The sequence below is a fragment of the Molossus molossus genome, unplaced genomic scaffold (assembly GCF_014108415.1).
Source record: "Molossus molossus isolate mMolMol1 unplaced genomic scaffold, mMolMol1.p scaffold_m16_p_5, whole genome shotgun sequence".
NCBI lineage: Eukaryota > Metazoa > Chordata > Mammalia > Chiroptera > Molossidae > Molossus > Molossus molossus.
In genome coordinates, this window is record NW_023425388.1 from 103,332,062 (window position 1) to 103,352,567 (window position 20,506).

The window sequence follows — 20,506 nt, forward strand, 5'->3', positions numbered from 1 at the left end:
TTCCTACAAACTCTTTCTGTTTGGGCTGCACTTGTTTAAATTCTCCCCAATTTCAAGTTCCATTCACTTTATCAAGCTTGCCATCTAAACAAATACTTTTTTCTTTAACTTACATATGAATTACTGCTAACAATGAACATATTTAATTTCTATGATTCAAGGGACAGAGTAAGTAGCTGTTAAGAGCATCGAAGCTGAGCCAGACTATTCAAATCCTGTTGTGTCATGAGATTTGAAAAAGTCACTTAACTTCTTTGTGCCTCAGTATCCTCTATTATCAAATATAGACAATCATAGTACATACCTCGTAGGATTGCTAAAAGAATTGAGTAGTTATGACTTGCAATAGGCTCAGAATAGCTTCTCACACAATATAAGTATTTGTTCAATAGACAAAGAATGTGCTCAGCACCAGGAACTGTAACTGCTGGGACTACAACAATGAACAAGATCAGAGCCCTTATTTTTATGGAACTTTTAACCTGCCACTTAAATACTACTGAGTTGTATATACTTGTTTTATGAATTCTAGACTTATCTTTTTATAACTGTTTTAAGCTTCTAGAGATACCACAGTTTAGATCTTGCTCCCAACAGGCTACGCACGGTGGGAGGCATATAAGAATTCCATGAATCCTTTGGTTGTCTGTGCTGGTGCCAAAACAAAAAAAAAAATGCAGGATTTACATTCAGGGCCTAGTAGAGATCAATTCCAGATCAATATCCAATGTAAAGCCCTCTTCCCTAGGACCTACCTGCTGCCTCGAGGGACAGTGCTGTTTCCCCGATGTTTCCCCCATTTCTGAGCAGTTTTCACTTCTTCACGAAGTGTGAACACTTGCCCTCAGGTAGTTATTTGTGCTTTTTCCACTAGGGCTGTGCGTTTTTACTGTGAGCCATGCCTTCAAATATTGGCTGTTTTACTAGGCATTCAATTTTGGTTTTGGTTTTAAGTAAAGTGATTCCCATCCCTTAGGTGTTACTCATGTGACATAGTTCCTACCCCCCTAATCATTCTAACCAGCTCTCTGGGTATCCTCTAAGTGGTGCCTGAGAAAGTCTGACCCCTAAGGGATACAGAGTAGACCATTTCCAAGGCTGTTTTCTGGAGGTAGGTATTTACCCCATTATAATGTAAGCAGCGAAACTCCATTCCTCTGAGTTAACCAGTACACCCCTGAGTTCACATTGTCCTGGCAAGCATTAAGAGATGTACCACATAATCATTATTATTTCCCTGCCCCTCCTGAGCGCCCAACGTCTGAGACAATGCTCCGTCACACATTGTCCAAGCTATCAAAACAAGACACATGAAAATTCACTTGAATCCACTAACTGTATAGAAACTCAGGCTTCTTGCCTACAGATTTAAAACATTATCTATTAGAGATCCTTTTTAACCATAATAATTGTGCTTCATTGTACTCTTAAATGAAATTAACTCATTTAACTTGTGAAATGAGCTATATTGATCTCTTTGTCATTAGAATGTAAAGGGCCCATCTTATTAGGCTTCAGTTGATGCTGTTTGTCTTTTAAGAAACCTAAATGGATTTACAGCTGAAATCCAAGGGAGAAAAATTATACCATGCAAATGGAAGGGACATACGAGTTTTTGAACTAAGACGTATATGATCATTTGTGTAATCACATTGAAAATATTATTTCTTTAAAGAATGCCATAGATTGTTTTAAATGTCAGTATTTATAGTCTGGGTTCTTTTAAAATATGTATTTAAAAATGTATGTATTTGTTAAGAGTACAGACTTTATATATATGTTCCTAGACTTCAGCAATATGTTCAATCTTTTGGTCACAAAGAAAGGAAAATGACAATGTCAGGGAGGATTTGAGGTGGATTTCCACTTTTTAAATTTAGACCCAGTCTGGTTCCTTTCAAGGCAGATTGACAATACTAATACTAATTCATTACTGCATGAATAAGCTGTCTAGAAATGAGAGTGTTTAGAAATGACCAAATGAAGCATGAAAGAGAAACTATCACTGTTGTATTGAATTCCTGGAAACTGGCGATTGTACTAAGGAAAAGTTAATGGGAGAATGAAGACTAACTTTTCTTTAATAGATAACAGGAATCTTCTGTTTCATCAAGAAACAATCCAGCTTTTTAACTCTTTTCTCTAAGAATTAGAATATATGAAGATATATATGAGATATTGGTCATAAAAGTGTTTTGTTCTTTTTTTTTTAATAGTATTTCTTTATTGATTTTAGACAGAGAGGAAGGGAGAAGGAGAGAGAGAACATCCACCGGCTACCTTCTGTGTGCCCCCCACTGGGGATTGGGCCCACAACTTGGGCATATGTCCTGACCAGGAATTGAATCAGCAACCTCTTGGTGCATGGGTCAGTGCTCAACCACTGAGCCACATCGGCTGGACCATAAAAGTATTTTTCACAAAAGATCCTTTGGGTTGCAATGAGGAAATTCACTTAAAAATGTTTTAGAAACAATGTAAATTCAGGGTCATGGTGGAATTGGCAAACTATCATACTTGAAATTAGCTAATAAATAATTAAAATACTTTATAATAATTGATTGATACAAACCCCAAAGCACTAGAAAGGTATATTATTTGGCAATGAAAATCAATTTTAAGTTGATGTTAAAATAGTGTATTATTTAAGAATTCAAGAAGTTGTCAGCTTTACAATTTGAAGCAGAACAACATGAAGTCTCTGAAAAATTGGTCACTATTATTATAGATAAAAATACATAACCAACAAAATAAAAGGAAATACCATTAAAATGAAACTGAATAGATAAATGACTGTTTGAAAGGATCTTACTTTGTGATAAGTCTAAGTGGAGATAGTTTAGAGATCTACCTAGCATTCCAGGAGACCCATTATTAAAACAGAATATGAATAAGTATCACTCTTAATTTATAGTAATAATCGGTTTACATATATGAACAGTTAGTGATAACTTACAGTATTTTTATGAAAAGTGAATAAAACATTATTTGTTCAAAATTTTATATCACACAACAAGAAAGAATCCTAGATGGTCCAGCAACATAGCATATGCAACCTGTATTCCATGTATACATGTTATTAAAAGTGCAATTCAAGTTTAACCAGTAGTGCCCTCAGGAATCTACTTTCTGGGCTACAAGAAACATGTAACATTCTTTAAGGATTAGAGCCTTTGTCTCTTCTTTGCTTTCTAATCCCATAGAGGTGCCATGAGTCTACAGCTGCCCAAAGACTCTGGTATGTGATTAAGGCTGAAGAGTTGCTAGAGGATTAGTCATGTGAGGGCACCTGTGCTCTATGGACAGAATTCATGGCCTCTTGCTGTAAAAATTTGCACCCAAAGTATTGATCATAATCCTTTCTTCAAAAAGCCATAGCAATACAATTTAGAAAAGCAAAAATAGATTAATTGGAATTCATCACAATTATATATTCTGTGCTTCAAAGGATACACACCGTTAAGAAAAGGAAAAGGCAATACACAATAATGGGAGACGGCATTTGCAAATCCTATAACTGGTATGTGACTTGTATACACAAATATAAAGAATACTTACAATTCAATAATGAAAGATAATTCAATATAAAAATGGGGGAAGGATCTGAATAGATGTACCATTAAATACAGCCCATGGCCAATGAGCACAGGAGAAGAGGTCGCTGGGGAACTGCATATCAAAACCACAATGAAATAGTGCTTCACACTCACCAGGATGGCTATAACCGAAAAGTCAGCGAGGAAGTAGGAAAACTGTAATCCTCATACATTATTGGTGGAAATATAAAGTAATGCAGCCACTTTGGAAAACCACTTGGTAATTCCTCTAAAGGCTAAACATAGAGTTAATATGACCCAGCAGTTCCACTCCTAAGTAAATATTCAAGAGAAATAAAAACATGCATCTATACAAACAAACACACACAACAACAACTTGTACATAAATGTTTATATATAGCAGCAATGGTCATAGTAGTAAAAAAATAGAAACAACCTAAGTGTTCATCAATTGAAAAATAAAATATCATATATTCATACCACATTGTTGGGGAATAATAAGTAGGAATGAAAGATTGACATGTGCTACAACATGGAAGCATCTGAAAGCGTTATGTTAAGTAAAGAAGTCAGTTACAACAATACCTTATATTGTATGATTTCACATATATCAAATGTCTGGAAGAGGCAAATTTATAAAGGTGGAAAATAGATTAGTGGTTGCTTCATTATGGGGGGAGAGAAGTAAGGAGTCACTTATAATGGATTTGAGGTTTATTTTTGGTGTGGAAAAGTAAAAACTAATTGTGGTGATGGTTTTTTATTATAAAAGCCATTAAGTTGTACACTTTAGGTGAATTGTAAGGTTCATGGATTATAGTTAAACCGTTTAAAGCATTTTTTTTTTTTTAAAGTAGCTATAACAAACAATTTCAGGCAAATGTCAGTTCAACTATTTCAGTGATCCTTTGAAAAGGGCAATTATTAAAAATAGACTAGTTTCTGGCCAGTTTGGCTTAGTGGTTAGAGTGTTGTCCTGTGGACTGAAGGGCCATGGGTTCAATTTTTATAGAGGACATGTACCCGGGTTTCAAATTGGATCCCTGGCCCTGGCCGGGATCCTTCAGGAGGCAACCAATCAATGTCTGTCTGTCTCTCCCACTCTTCCCTCCCTCCCTCCCTTCCACCGTCTCTAAAAAAAAAATCAATGGAAAAATATCCTTCAGGTGAGGATTAACAACAAAATGGACTTAAGAATTATTCACTTGTTTTTGGTTTGCTCGTTTTGTCTTGTTTTCGCTTAGGTTAGCAGATTCTTCCACAAATTACAATCTAAAGTTGCTTTCAAACTGCGGTATGTGGGAATAACTCATGGAGAAATAACTGAATTTTGAAAATCACTCTTTCCGTTCAGCTGTATCCCATTCCTTTGTTGGGGAGTAAGTCACATCACTTGGATAATGATTTATTTTACTGAAGTTTGCTGAATTTTTACAGGGAACAGACAATTTAAAAAAAATGCCAACATGTAAAAAGCATTTAGAAATGTTCCCTGACTAACAAGAAATAACATATAAATCAAATAACTTGACATGAAGATCATCCTATATCTTAAACAAGTTGTCAGATGAATGAATCACAACTTGTTTCTGAGGTACAGGAATAGTTCATCCATGGTATACTGTATGTCGTATATGTAAATTGTAACCTTGATCACTGTTTCAGTGGTAACATGATATGCCACAGTTTTCCTTTATTCATCCACTCATCCACTCATTCATAAAATCTTGAGTCCCACACATGGCAGATGGAAGGAATGCAAGATGATTAGAGTGTAGATTCTGTTTTCAAATTGTCAGGCTACCTTCAAACATATGTCAGATTTTCTAAAGCTGTGTTGAGGAGATTTTACATTTGAACAGTTATATATTCCTGATATTGTTCCACAGGTAACTGTGTTTTCTTTCTAAAGAAATGTATACATGGCCCTGGCCGGTTTGACCCAGTGGTTAGGGCGTCAGCCTGTGGACCAATGAGTCCTGGGTTCGATTCCGGTCAAGGACATATATCTCAGTTGCAGTTTGTCCCCAGTCCTGGTTGGGGTCATGCGGGAGGCAGCCAATCGATGTGTCCCTTTCACATTGATGTCTCTCTCTCTCTCTTTTCCTCTCTCTCCCTCCCACTCTATCTGAACAAAAATGGAAAAATGTCCTCGGGGGAGTTTAAAAAAAAAAAAGAAATGTATATATGTATATTGTTTTCATTGGTGCATGTTCTCTTCTAGTGAAGTATATGTAACTTGTGCATATATTTGACAATAAAATGAACACATGTATAGTCTTTTTTCACTGTATAATATATACATAACTTTTTTTAACATAACCACAATCTTCAAAATTATTATTTTACGTAGTACATTATATTGACCTCAATGATATAGCATACTTTATTTAATTATAAAAAATGTTACTATTATTTTCAGATTTTTCTCTTTTCTTTGGCAAAACATAAAATATAATTTTCTGTGCTCTGGAAACATTTCATATTTTTATCACACTTCTTTTCAAAATGCATGTACCTATTTACATTGTCAATGATAAACACCAGTACTAGTGTCTTAGTTCTGAGAACCTGTGTTTTCTGATTAGTAACTGATGAGAAATAACCTACCTCAAAATTTAGTGTCTGGAAACAACACCATTTCATTATATCTCAATTTTGTGGGTGAGGAATTAAGGCAGGGCTTGGATGGCGATTCTCCTTTTAGCCCACGTGGTGTCATCTAGAGCACTTGGTATTCAGTTGGCAGCTGGGAGGAGGATGTGGATAAGGGGCCAGACCCCTTCACCGTCCTTCCTGGTAGCAAGGTGGAGATGGCGAGAAGGCTGTGTGTGCCCCTGTGCCCGCTCCGTCTTCCTCTATTTTCAGGGTCACTTCCGGTGGTCTCTCCAGTACAATTGTCAGACTTATCTGTCAGCTCGGCAGCCAAAAGCCAAGATGGGAAAGACCATCCACCGCAAGTGTAGTCCCTGGCCTGGCATGTGGTCACTCTGCCCCACACGATAAGTCAGAACGTCACAAGCCAGCCCACATGCAAGGGAGGGGAAATAGACCCCAATTCTTGATTTTAAAAAATCTGTGTGACTTTCTAAGTGCACATTATGATTGTACTTGTCAATAAAATAGATTTGGGGCTAAAATTTAGCTCAATAAAAATTGTAGCTAAACTAAAAACCTTTTTAAATGTTTTCATTTTTATGTTATTTGATATAATGTTTTGTATCTCTAATAAACTCAATAGAATTTTATTAATTCTGTATTGATTTCACTGTAGCTAAACCAAGCCATTGTGCAATTGATATTTTTTTAAATTACTTCATTTAAATATTTTATGGCAACCAAGGCAGGTGAGGTTGCTAATTACATTGTTGTATATTACTCATTAGGAGACCGTTCTCATTAGGTTTCTAGAAAGGCTAACTTTAAATTTTCTTGTTATGTCAAAAAGATCACTCCAATTTTTACGTGCTTTTGTCTGCTGCTGTATTCTGATATATCTTTCAGATCTATAATTATTCTTGATTTTACTTCCACACAAAGGCATCTGGTTTGTCCTAAATGTGGCTATTTTGTATGTACAGGCATTTTCTGTATAACTATAAATTTATTATGTAATCTCATCGGAATACTTCCTAAACTATATTTTACTTATGAAAAGCTCCTTTTCCGCTTTGGAGAAAGTATGTTAGATGGGCAGTAGATTTTATAAATGGAGCCACATATTACATGGTAAACTCTAAACATATTTGGATATTTAAAACCCACAGAATTCAAATGTAACAGTGGCAAAAACTCTGAGCAAATGGGAAGTGTATGTTAGATTTATCAATGTAAATCTAGATTACTAGCATTTCGCCTTCTTTCTAGCCAGGCCCCTTTAAAAGTGATAGGTAATTAGAATACAGGTTGCATTGTTTTATGAGGTAAGAATTAGAATTTATAAAAGGAATCAGATCTGAAATAGTATTGGGTTTGGGGATCAAAATGGATGCTTAATTTCCCTTTTTTTTGGTTATAAATGCCATATGTTACTTACAACAGCACTTCTAAGAAAAATGTAAAAACCTAAGATCATTATTACTGCAGTTTTATTAAATTTCAAGTATTTACGTTTTTCATGGTTCATAAGTAGAATGACAGTAATGAATTGACAACATTTGCTGTTTTTCTGTGTATGCCAGGATCTGGGTCACGGTACTTTATTTATTGTTTTCTTCCTATTAGCACCTTATGAAATTTATATATTTTTTAGAAATAATGAATTGCATGTATTAATGAATTTCATATATGATATGCCCAAAATGTAGATTACATTATTCTGGATTAATTATTATAGTTATATAGTCGTCCATTGTCGGAAAATACACATTAGAGAATTTAAAGTTTAATTCAATAAGCTTTTTTTTTTTTACTTGAAAGAGTATTTTTAGAGAAGAAATACATTAGATAAATTAAAAATCAGTGGGAGAACAGTGAAGAACAAACATTTGTTGATTTACAACAAAACTTTATTTGTTGTATATTGACCCTCATCTTCTGACAAAATCCTTCATCATGACTAATTTTATTTAATCTGTTGTCAACATCTACAGTAAATTAGACATAGATACAAAAGAACTTCTGAGTCACACATTTAACATGGCTCACCACTATAAAAACATATACCATGATTTTGTGTAGATAATAACTATTTACAATGCTTCTTGTATAGCCATAAATTCAGTGCATGATACATATGGATTGATTAATTATGTTTCAAGATGAAGGTGCTTGTATTAATTAAGCAACTACAAAAGAAATAAAATAAGGAAGGCATTTTCAGGAGATAAGTAATAGGGAAGTAATCGTAAGTATATATGTGTACTTTACTGATTATTAAAGTAGAAATTGCATACATATTGATAATATTCTAGTTCACAGAATTACAACATATTTATAGGTAGAATAGTTTAATCTCATTACCTACAAACATTTAGTAAATTAACAAAGTTTTAGGTGGTTTTATAAGGGCCACTAGAATACAAATGCTCTGCTCTTAGATATTTTATTTAAACTTATTGGTTTCCTAGTAAACATAGTATAAAGAAAGATTTGTTTGGGTCTCAAGTTGACATTTTCTTTTAAAGTTTTATTAACAGAATATTACTTCTGGTCTGATAAGAATAATGATGAGGACTATAATAGCCCTTCAAAATATGTTATTTATTATTGTCATTATTATTATTATTAATAATTTAGCTCTTATTCCACTTGGCTTGCTGTAACAAAATGCTGTACACTGGATGGCTTACAGACAACACAAATTTATGTTTCACACTTCTGGAGGCTGGAAGTCCGGCAAGACCAAGGTACCAGACCATTTAGTGTTTGATTAGAACCCTTTCTTCATAGACAGTTATTTTCTCACTGTGATCTCACATGTGGAAGGGACAGTGGAGTGCTTTGATTTTTAAAAATTTTTTATAAAGACATTAAGCCCTCTCATGAAACTAGAGCCCTCCTGACCTGATCACATCTCAATGGCTCCACCTCCTTTTTACCATCACCTTGAGGTTAGAATTTTAACATATGGATTTTTTTTTTCCTTTATTAATTTCAGAGAGAGGAAAAAGGAGCAGGAAGAAAGATAGAAACATTAGTGAGAGAGAACATCGATTGGCTGCCTCCTGCATGCTCCCCACTGGGGATCAGGCCCACAACCTGGGCATGTGCCCTGACTGGAAATTGAACCGGTGACCTCTTTGGTGCATGGGTTGATACTCAACCACTGAGCCACGCCAGCCAGACACAACAAATACATTTTTTAGGGACATAAACATTCAGTCTTTTGCAGGTACTGAACAAATTTTCAAGGTATTTTCTCTTAACTTATTTAATGTTTTTAAAAACCCTCTAAATTTTTCCTAATGGAAATTAAATTACTTTTAAGTAAAATTAAGTAACTTGCCTATAGTCACAAATCTAGTAATTGTTAGAGTAATGATTCAAACCCAATAATTTGCTAAACTCATACTATTTTCAGTATAATTTGTGTAATTATAACATCTTCAAAACTTATTCATTGAATATGGTTCAGCTGATATATTCTAATAAAAATAATTACTAAGAAGATAGGTCCTCTCAAAAATTTTATTTGTAAAAAATGATATCAATTTTGAAACATTTCACTTTCAATTTCTTTGTAATAACAAATAATGCAAAGTGGTAGTTAAATATTTCTACATATCTTTATTATTTCCTTAATATTTCTAGAATTAAACTTTTTAATGGTTTTTGAAACTCACTTCCAATTTTTTTTTCAGAAAGCCTATATATAGAGAGAGACTATGAACAGTATATGAGACACAGTATTTCCTAAAATATTTAGTCAAAACCAGTTATTTCAACTTTTTATAAATCCACGTTCATAGTTGAAAATAGCCTCTGTAGTTAAAATGTGCATTTTGATGGCTAATTTTATGCATCAGATTTTTAAATGTCTTTACTACATTACTCTGGCAGAGTGGATGTGTTCTTTTTTTCTGTGTATATTTAAATTAGGTCTTTTTATTTTTATTGGTTTGATGTTAATTTTCACACACACACACACACATACATGCACATATCTCAGATACATTTTTCTAGTTTCTTTTTGTTCTGTCTTCTTTTTAACACAATAAATCTTTAATCCCTACTGCTTATTTTTGAAGACTTAATATCTTTGTAGGTCTGTGGACATATGATAATCATAGCAAAAATCCTCTTGAGTATATGGAACTTGAATTACACCTATCCCTTCATTCATCTTTTTAAGCTACCCTTCAGAGTGGATCGTTTTTCCACATCATTCACATTCACTGTTGTAGAACAAGCCATGCTGAGGAGAAAGCACGGGGCCTCCTAAGGAGACCATGGCAATTGCCTTGGTATCTTGGAAGGAACATTCTTGGGCACAATTCCCTGCAGTGCCTTACACCCACTCCACGTTCTGGCTGTGTGGTCATCTCTATTGCTCTATCTGGTAACATTTCCTGCACTGTAGTGCTGATTCTATTTCATCGTGAAGACAACATATCTGTCTTATATTTTGCCTGTCTTTAGTTGTCTTCCTCCCATTCACTTTCACCTTCTTCTATATGTAAACAAATGAACAAAATAAGATGTTCTCTAATTTTAAATAATATGTAAAGATTATCTTTTGTTCTGTGTTTTTTTTTTTTTTTTTTGTTCTGAAGACTTTTAAATCCTAGAATCATTTAGCTAATCTCTTTTTTCATGAAGAATCAAATGGTAAAAAAGCATAAATCAGCCCTGACTGGTTTGCTCAGTGGTTAGAGCATCGGCCTGCGGTCCCGAGAGACCCGGGTTCAGTTCCCACTAAGGGCACGTACCTCGGTTGCAGTTTGTCCCTGGCCCTGGTTGGGTCGTGCGGGTGGCGACCACTCACTGTGCCCCTTTCACGTTCATGTTTCTCTCTCTCTCTTTCTCTCCCACTCTATCTGAACAAAAATGGAAAAATGTCCTCCGGTGAGGATTAAAAAAACAAACATAAATCAGTTGTTTCTCAAGGTCTGAATTGTGAACTAGATTAGAGCAGACCTTCGCCTTCTTCTTTGCCTGGATAATTCCCACTGCACATTCTCTGTCGGGGACAATGTGCATGTCCTGGCACCGTACTGATAACACCTACGCCAAAAATTTGACCTGTGAGAACAAAGAAGACAAAGAGTACAGGGATACAGTCATACACACACACACACACACACACACACACACACACATACAGGTTTCCATTGTTTTCATCTTCTCTCATAATGATCTTCATAAAAATATTATTTTTAAGTGAAAATAACCTCTATAATAACACCACAATAAAAACTGATTAATTAATTGAATAATTCATTTAAAATTAAGTAAAAGAAATTCATTGCAAAAATTTCAATTGATGAATGTCAATTATACACAGGATTGTATGCTCCAAATATCAATCTGCTTGTGACTGTATCACTTAAACATCATGTGCAAAATCAGTTGCTCCTCTCTGTTTCTTTTATTATGAAATCTGTCATTAGTGTTGGAATCTGTGAATTTATGTTTTGAAAATCTAGGCACCCAGTGTTAGCACTTGAAGTTAAGGTGTTTGGAGTAGAAATATATTGCTGTTATTTGTAGGGCATGAGAAAAAATTAACTCTGGGAATGGAAATGTATTTACTTGGAGGAAAGATGTAAAGGTAGAAAAGAGAAAGAGAAAGGAAGGGAAGGAAGAAAGGAGGGAGGAAGGAAAGAAGGAAGGAAAAGCCTCGAATGAGGCAGTAACTTCCCTAAAGTACTATTTTTTTTATGTGAGTGTGACATTTTGGAGGTAAGATTTAGAAGTTTGAGAGTTCAACATATTCAGGGGAGAGAATATTGCAAGGATTAAAATGACATGTAAATTTGATATAAAAAGTAATCGCAGCCCTCGCCAGTGTGGCTCCATGGTTAGAGCATCAGCCCATGCACCACAGGGTCACCGGTTTGATTCTCAGTCAAGGGCACATACCTGGGTTTCAGGTTCAATTCCCGGCCCCAGTCAGTGTGCATGTGGGAGGCAACCAATCGATGTGTCTTTCTCACATTGAAGTTTCTGACTCTCTCTCTTACCTTTCTTTCTCTCCCACCCCCACTCCCTTCCACTCTCCCTAAAAATAAATGAAAAAAACCTACTCAAGAGAGAATTAACAACAAAAAAAGTAACTATAATAACTCTCTATTTAATAAATATGTATTGAGTGCTTACTAGAGGTCAGATATAATTGTCTGAGTCTGTCAGAAAAGTAAGGAATTAATCCTAAATTAGTACTATAAGTAGTTGTAACTGATTTTCTCATTGTATTGTTTATAGAATAATCTTAGTGTACTTTGCACAACAATCAGCTCAAATGGTTAAAAATAAAAAACATAGCCCTGGCCAGTTTGGCTCAGCGGTTAGAGCATTGGCCTGTGGTCCAGAGAGATCCGGGTTCAGTTCCTGCTAAGGGCATGTACCTTGGTTGCAGTTTGTCCCCGGCCCTGGTTGGGTCATGTGGGTGGCAGCCACTCGATGTGTCCCTTTCATGTCGATGTTTCTCTCTCTTCCTCTCTCTCTCTCCCACTCTATCTGAACAAAAAATGGAAAAATGTCCTTGGGTGAGGATAAAAAAACAAAACAAAACAACAACAAAAAATAATAAAAACATAGCATAACATATAGAAATAGTGATTATATCTTTGTCCTCTTTAATTACACAACCTTCACCATGCTGTGTCTCAGCCTCCAAAACGTACTGTGTTGCTGCCTGCAGAACTTTTGGACACTCATTGGGTTTGGATAAAACAGTGACATTGTTGTTTCTCAATGAATGTTTTCAAATAAGTTAGGCTTGCTGTTAACTGAACAGACTGAGCTAAAGCCTACCGAAACATGTTTAAAATTTCATCATCAAAAGTCTCTCGATTAAACCTTTATAAAGAAGTAAATGCTTGATTGCCTGTTGATCTTCAAGGCCACCTCACTTTTCTGTTAGATGTATTTGAACTTCTAATTAACATCTTATTTCAGTGAGGTTGGTAGAAGCTAAAATATATCACACCAAGAGAATCAAACTATAAAACTCACAGTCAGGCAGATTTCAACATTTACTTCGGTAGTGTTGGAGCATGAATGCAAAAAGAATCTGAGGTTCATGAAGCTTAGTACCATCTAGAACTTCTCAGCAGGTGGTGCCTGCAGGGCCAGTAGAAAAGGCAGGAAAGTAAGTGGTGCTATTCTGGTTTCTTTATTTCTTTTTTTTTTTTTTTTTTTTCTCACTAATCAAACTTTATTTTTTTATTTTTTTATTTTTTTTTATGAATTTTTATTTATTTTTTTGTTACAGATATTTTACCTTTTTACCCCATTGGCACCCCCCACCCCACCCCCTCCACCCTGTCCCCGGCTTAGTTGTCCATGTCCATTGGTCATGCATACATGCATATAAGTTCTGTGGTTTATCTCTTCCCACCCCCCCACCCCCCATCCCCTCTTCTGAGGGATGTCAGTCTGTGCCCTACTTCCATGTGTCTGGGTCTACTGTATTCCTCAGACTGTTATGTTCATTATATTCCGTATATAAGTGAGATCATGTGGTATTTGTCTTTTTCTGCTTGGCTTCTTTCACTTAGGATAATACTTTCCAGGTCCCTCCATGTCGTCTCAAAGGATAAGAGATCTTTCTTTCTTACCGCTGCATAGTACTCCATTGTGTATATGTACCACAGCTTTTTGATCCATTCGTCTACTGGTGGACACTTGGGCTGTTTCCAGATCTTAGCTATTGTAAATAGTGCTGCTATGAACATGGGGGTACATATATTCTTCCTGATTGGTGTTTCAGGCTTCTTAGGGTATATTCCCAGCAGTGGGATCACTGGGTCAAATGGAAGTTCAATTTTTAATTTTTTGAGGTAGCACCATATTGTTTTCCATAGCGGCTGCACCAGTCTGCATTCCCACCAGCAGTGTATTAGAGTTCCCTTTTCTCCACACCCTCGCCAACACTTGTTGTTTGATGATTTGTTGATGGCGGCCATTCTGACAGGTGTGAGGTGATACCTCATTGTTGTTTTAATTTGCATCTCTCGGATGATTAGTGATGTTGAGCATTTCTTCATATGTCTCTTGGCCATTTGTATGTCCTGTTTGGAGAGGTGTCTATTCAGCTCCTCTGCCCATTTTTTAATTGGGTTCTTTGTCTTCCTTTTGTGGAGTTGTGTGAGCTCTCTGTATATATTGGAAATTAACCCCTTATCTGATACATCATTGGCAATGATGTTCTCCCATACAGTGGGTTGCCTTTCCATTTTGATGATCGTTTCTTTTGCTGTGCAGAAGCTTTTTAGTTTGATGTAGTCCCATGTGTTCATTTTCTCCTTTATTTCTGTTGCCTTAGGTGATGTATCAGTGAAAATTCTGCTCCGTATGATGTCCGAAATTTTGTTGCCTACATTTTCTTCTAGAATTTTTATGGATTCACGGGTCACATTTAAGTCTTTTATCCATTTTGAGTTTATTTTTGTGTATGGTGTAAGTTGATGGTCGAGTTTCATTTTTTTGCATGTAGCTGTCCAATTTTCCCAACACCATTTATTAAAGAGGCTGTCTTTACTCCACTGTATGCTCTTGCCACCTTTGTCAAATATTAATTGAGCGTATTGCCTTGGGTCCATTTCTGGGTTTTCAGTTCTGTTCCACTGGTCTATATGCCTGTTCTTGTGCCAGTACCAGGCTGTTTTGGTTACAGTCGCTTTGAAGTATAACCTGATATCTGGTAATGTGATCCCTCCAACTTTGTTCTTCTTTTTCAAGATTGCTGTGGCTATTCGGGGTCTTTTTTGGTTCCATATGAACTTTTGAAGTATTTGTTCTAGTTCTATGAAATATGTCGTTGGTATTTTGATGGGGATTGCATTGAATCTATAGATTGCTTTGGGTAGTATGGACATTTTAATTATGTTAATTCTTCCAATCCATGAACAGGGTATGTTCTTCCACTTTTTTATATCTTCCTCTATTTCTTTTTCAATGACCTGTAGTTTTCTGCAAATAGGTCCTTTACTTCTTTGGTTAAGTTTATTCCTAGGTATCGTAATTTTTTTGGAGCGATGGTAAATGGGATTGTTTTTTCAGTTTCTCTTTCTGTGAGTTCATCATTGATGTACAAGAATGCCGTCGATTTCTTGACGTTAATTTTGTATCCTGCTACTTTGCCAAATTCATTTATTAAGTCTAATAGATTTTTGATGGAGTCTTTAGGGTTTTCTATGTACAATATCATGTCATCTGCAAATAATGACAGTTTCACTTCCTCCTTTCCAATTTGGATCCCTTTTATTTTTTCTTCATGTCTGATTGCTGTGGCTAAGACTTCCAGTACAATGTTAAACAAGAGTGGCGAAAGTGGACATCCCTGTCTTGTTCCTGTTCTTAATGGAAATGTTTTTAGTTTCTGTCCATTGAGTATGATGTTGGCTGTAGGTCTTTCATATATGGCCTTTATTATGTCGAGATATGATCCCTCTATTCCTACATTGCTGAGCGTTTTTATCAGAAATGGATGCTGGATTTTGTCGAATGCTTTTTCAGCATCTATTGATATGATCATGTGGTTTTTATTCTTCATTTTGTTTATGTGGTGTATCACGTTTATTGATTTGCGAATATTGTACCAGCCTTGCATCCCTGGAATGAATCCCACTTGGTCATGGTGAATAATTTTTTTGATGTATTTCTGGATCCGATTTGCTAGTATTTTGTTCAGGATTTTGGCATCTATGTTCATCAGGGATATTGGCCTGTAGTTTTCTTTCTTCGTAGTGTCTTTTTCTGGTTTTGGAATTAGAATTATGCTGGCCTCATAGAACGTGTTTGGAAGTCTTCCTTCTTCTTGAATTTTTTGAAATAGTTTGAGGAGAATGGGTGTTAGTTCTTTTTTGAATGTTCGGTAAAACTCCCCCGTGAAACCATCTGGGCCTGGGCTTTTGTTTGCTGGGAGAGTCTTGATTACCTCTTCAATTTCCTTAGTTGTTATTGGTCTGTTCAAGTTTTCTATCTCTTCCGGGAATAGTTTTGGGAGACTGTGTGTTTCTAGAAATTTGTTCATTTCGCTGAGATTGTCGAATTTGTTGCCATATAGTTGTTCATAGTAGTTGTTAACGATCTTTTGTATTTCCGTGGTGTTGGTTGTTACTTCTCCTCTTTCATTTCTGATTTTGTGTATTTGGGTTCTCTCTCTTTGTTTCTTGGTGAGTCTAGCTAAGGGTCCATCAATCTTGTTTATCTTTTCGAAAAACCAGCTCTTTGTTTCATTGATCCTTTGAATTGTTTTTTTGGTCTCTATGTCATTTATTTCTGCTCTGATCTTTACTATTTCCTTCCTTCTACTTGCTCTGGGGTTTTCTTTTTGTTTGCTTTCTAATTCTTTAAGTTGTGAGGTTAGACAGTCAATTAGAAATTTTTCTTGTTTTTTGAGGTAGGCCTGTAGTGCTATGAACTTCCCTCTCAGAACTGCTTTCGCTGCATCCCATAGATTTTGTGTTGTTGTGTGTTCATTTTCATTGGTTTCCAGGAAGTTTTTGATTTCTTCCTTGATCTCCTCGGTGACCCATTCATTGTTTAATAACATGCTATTTAGCCTCCATGTGTTGAAATGTCTTTGCATGTTCTTGTTGCAGTTGATTTCTAGTTTCATGCCATTGTGATCTGAGAAGATGCTTGATATGATTTCAATCTTCTTGAACTTGTAGAGATTTAGTTTGTGTCCTATCATGTGGTCTATCTTTGAGAATGTCCCATGTGCACTTGAGAAGAATGTGTATTCTGTAGTTTGGGGGTGTAATTCTCTGTAGATATCTATTAAATCCATTTGGTCTAGTGCTTCATTTAGAGTCTCTGTTTCCTTGCTAATTTTTTGCCTAGAGGATCTATCCAGTGCTGTCAACGGGGTGTTGAAGTCCCCAGCTATGATTGTATTGTTGTCGATTTCTCCTTGGAAGTCCTCCAGAAGATTTTTAATATATTTTGGTGCTCCTATATTGGGTGCATATATGTTTATCAAGGTTATATCTTCCTGTTGGATAGATCCTTTCAATATTATGTAGTGACCGTCTTTGTCTCTAGTTATGGTCTTCATTTTGAAATCTATTTTATCAGATATGAGAATTGCTACCCCAGCTTTTTTTTGCTTTCCATTTGCTTGGAAAATTTTTTTCCATCCCTTCACTTTCAACCTATGTGAGTCTTTTGTTGAGAGATGGGTCTCTTGTAAACAACATATAGATGAGTCATGCTTTCTTATCCAATCAGCTACTCTGTGTCTCTTTATGGGAGCATTCAGTCCATTTACGTTTAAGGTGATTATTGATATGTACTTATTTATTGCCATTTTTGTTTAGTGTGGTTCTATTTTTGTTCCCATTTCTACTGCTAATTACAGCAGTCCTTTTAACATTTCTTGCAGTGCTGGTTTGGTGCTAATGTATTCCCTTAGCTTTTTTTTGTCTGGGAAGCTCTTTATTTGATCTTCTATTTTGAATGATAGCCTTGCTGGGTAGAGTAGTCTTGGATTCAGATTCTTGTTTTTCATAACTTTGATTACTTCATGCCATTCCCTTCTGGCCTGTAGTGTTTCTTGTGAGAAGTCAGCTGAGAGCCTTATGGGGTTCCCTTTGTAGGTAACCTGTTGCTTATCTCTTGCTGCTTTTAGGATTCTCTCTTTGTCTTTAATTTGTGGCATTTTAATTACTATGTGTCTTGGTGTGGGCCTGTTTGGGTTCTTCTTACTTGGGACTCTCTGTGCTTCTTGAACTTGAATGCCTTCTTCCTTCACCAAATTAGGGAAGTTTTCTCTCACTATTTTTTTGAATATATTCTCTATCCCTTGCTCCTTTTCTTCTTCTTCGGGGACTCCTATGATGCGAATATTATTACGTTTCCAGTTGTCCCATAGTTCTCTTAAGCTGTCTTCCTGTTTTTTAATAGTTTTTTCCTTTTGTTTTTCTGATTGGTTGATTTTTTCTACCCTGTCTTCTAATTCGCTGATCCGGTCCTCAGCTTCCCCTACTCTGCTTTTTAAACCTTCCAATGTGTTTTTCATTTCGGATATGTCATTTTTTATCTCTTCTTGTTGGTTTTTAATTTCCATTTGGCTTATTTCAGTGTCTCTATGTCCTTACTCATGCTGTTCAGCTTCCTCAAGATCATGGCTCTGAATTCTAGCTCTGTTAACATGCCTAATTGCTCCACATTGATCTCATCTTCGGTGGAGGTGGTTTGCTCTTTCATTTGGCTTCTGTTTCTGTGTTTCACCATTTTAGCTATCACTCTGGGCTTTGGAGCCTGTCAAGTTCTCCCTGTGGGTGTTGGTGTTCTGCTGTTTGTGGCTCCCTCTCCTGTGTTTAGATGAGCGAGGGAGGACCCGCGTTGAACACCACTGTCAAGTCTTACTTTCCTGGTTAAAGCTGCCAGCCCAGGAAACGTACTGTTATCCTCTAGCTTTTTGCCTGGAAGCTAGCAGTCTAGGTTAATTGATGAGTTTTGGGTTGTCAGTTGATTGAAAAACTCCCTCTGGTGCTCAGCCAAGGGGCTTTCACGAGGGTGGGGCAGATGCTGGTCCTTAGTGAGCCTCAATTAACACTTCAATGGCCCACAGGGTGGGGTTGGATCTCCGAGGGAGGGGCTGCTGCCTCTCTCAGAGCCCTGGGAAGAAGCAATGTGGCCACCGTCCTGAGTGGCTGCACTCAGCCAAAGCTCCGAGAGCCCTCCAAACCCCGAGTGTCCCGACACAGTTCCAGTCCAGTCTGCCCTCCCTCTGCCGGAGCCCAAGGTGAGTGGCTGTGGCTGTTTCAGCCTCTGTCCCGGCTGCGCTGTGGGGCCGCCTGGGAGTGTAACCCGCGGGCGCCGCTTATAGCTAAGGCCGCTGCTGAGCTGCCGACCTTGGGCTCCCAGCCCCGTCTCGCGCCTTCGCAAGCCTACCGGGATGGAGTCAGTGTCCCTCGTTGTATGGTCCTCGCAAGCTGCTTTTCTGTTGGTTTTTCCCGTCGATTTGTCTGTGTTATAGTTGTAATTCCAGTTTGGTTCTGGGAGACGGTCTGTGTAGCTCCGTTCACTCCGCCGCCATTTTTCGGTCTACTTGGTTTCTTTATTTCTGATATATACATGGAAGATTAGTTAGATGAAACCTTTAGACATTTTAGAATTTGTCATATTACATATTTAGTAATCAACTTAAAAGACATTTCTCCCCAGTTGGTGTGGCTCAGTGGTTGAGCATCGACCCAGTACCAAGAAGTCACCAGTTTGATTCCTGGTCAGGACACATGCCCAGGTTGTGGGCCAAATCCCCAGTGGGGGGCATGCAGGAGGCAGCCAATAGATGTTCTCTCTCATCGATGTTTCTCTCTCTCTTCCTCTCCCTCCCTCTCTCTAAAATCAATCATGAAAAAAAATTTTTTTTAAAGTTGTATCTATATTATGATGAATATGAGCTCTTTTATTTTATTTTATTTTTTTGGTACAGGCCCTTAGCGGGAACTGAACCCGGGACTCTCTGGTCCGGAGGCCAACACTGCTGAGCCAAACCGGCCAGGGCGAATACGAGCTCTTTTAAAAAATAAATTAAAACTATTAGTTTTATCACATAGGCATCATAGCAGAAAAAGCTTCTTACTGGACTAAATCTTTCAAGCAGTTGCGTTGAGTGCACAGAGAAATGGCCAGCGCGTCTCTTCTCGCAGACTTGACGAGCAGCTCGTGTGAGCGAGGCTCTGGATCTACAATCCAAATGCAGAAAGATTACTCACAGCCCTACAATACCAACAATTATCATGATAGAATTATAGGTGTTTATGTCTCCTACAACACTTCATAAATATTTTACCTGTATTTTAAAACCTGTTTTGAAATGAATCCAAGTGACTCTTAGAATCTCTCCTTGAAACTACTCACCTTACTATTATGACATTTTACTTTTTTAAAAAAGAGGTACATTTCTAGTCTTATAAAAAATTATGCAGGAAATGGCAGAACAGTCAAGCCGTCTGGTCCATAACGAGCTGTATTAACTGAAAACTGAAGATTGATGTTAAACGTTGCACTTCACCTAGGCCAGGAGGCGAGTGTGAAATCTCAGAGCCCACCTCCGGGCCCTACTTTTGTGTTATAATGAGTCACTCTGAAGAGGAACACTGCTTGTTCTGTTGCAAAAATCTTCTGTGTGCATATTTTAGCCTTCTTTACAAGGTGTGAATTGAAACTCAACTAGCTGAGAAGTTTTTAATAACTTCAACCAATTAGGTAATAAGAGAAGATATTCAGAGCAAGCATATGAAGCTGCAATCCTCCTGAAAAGTAGGGCACTGAGAATGTTCCCTGAGAAACTCTTCTGACCTCTGAAAACCAGTTTTGATAACTTT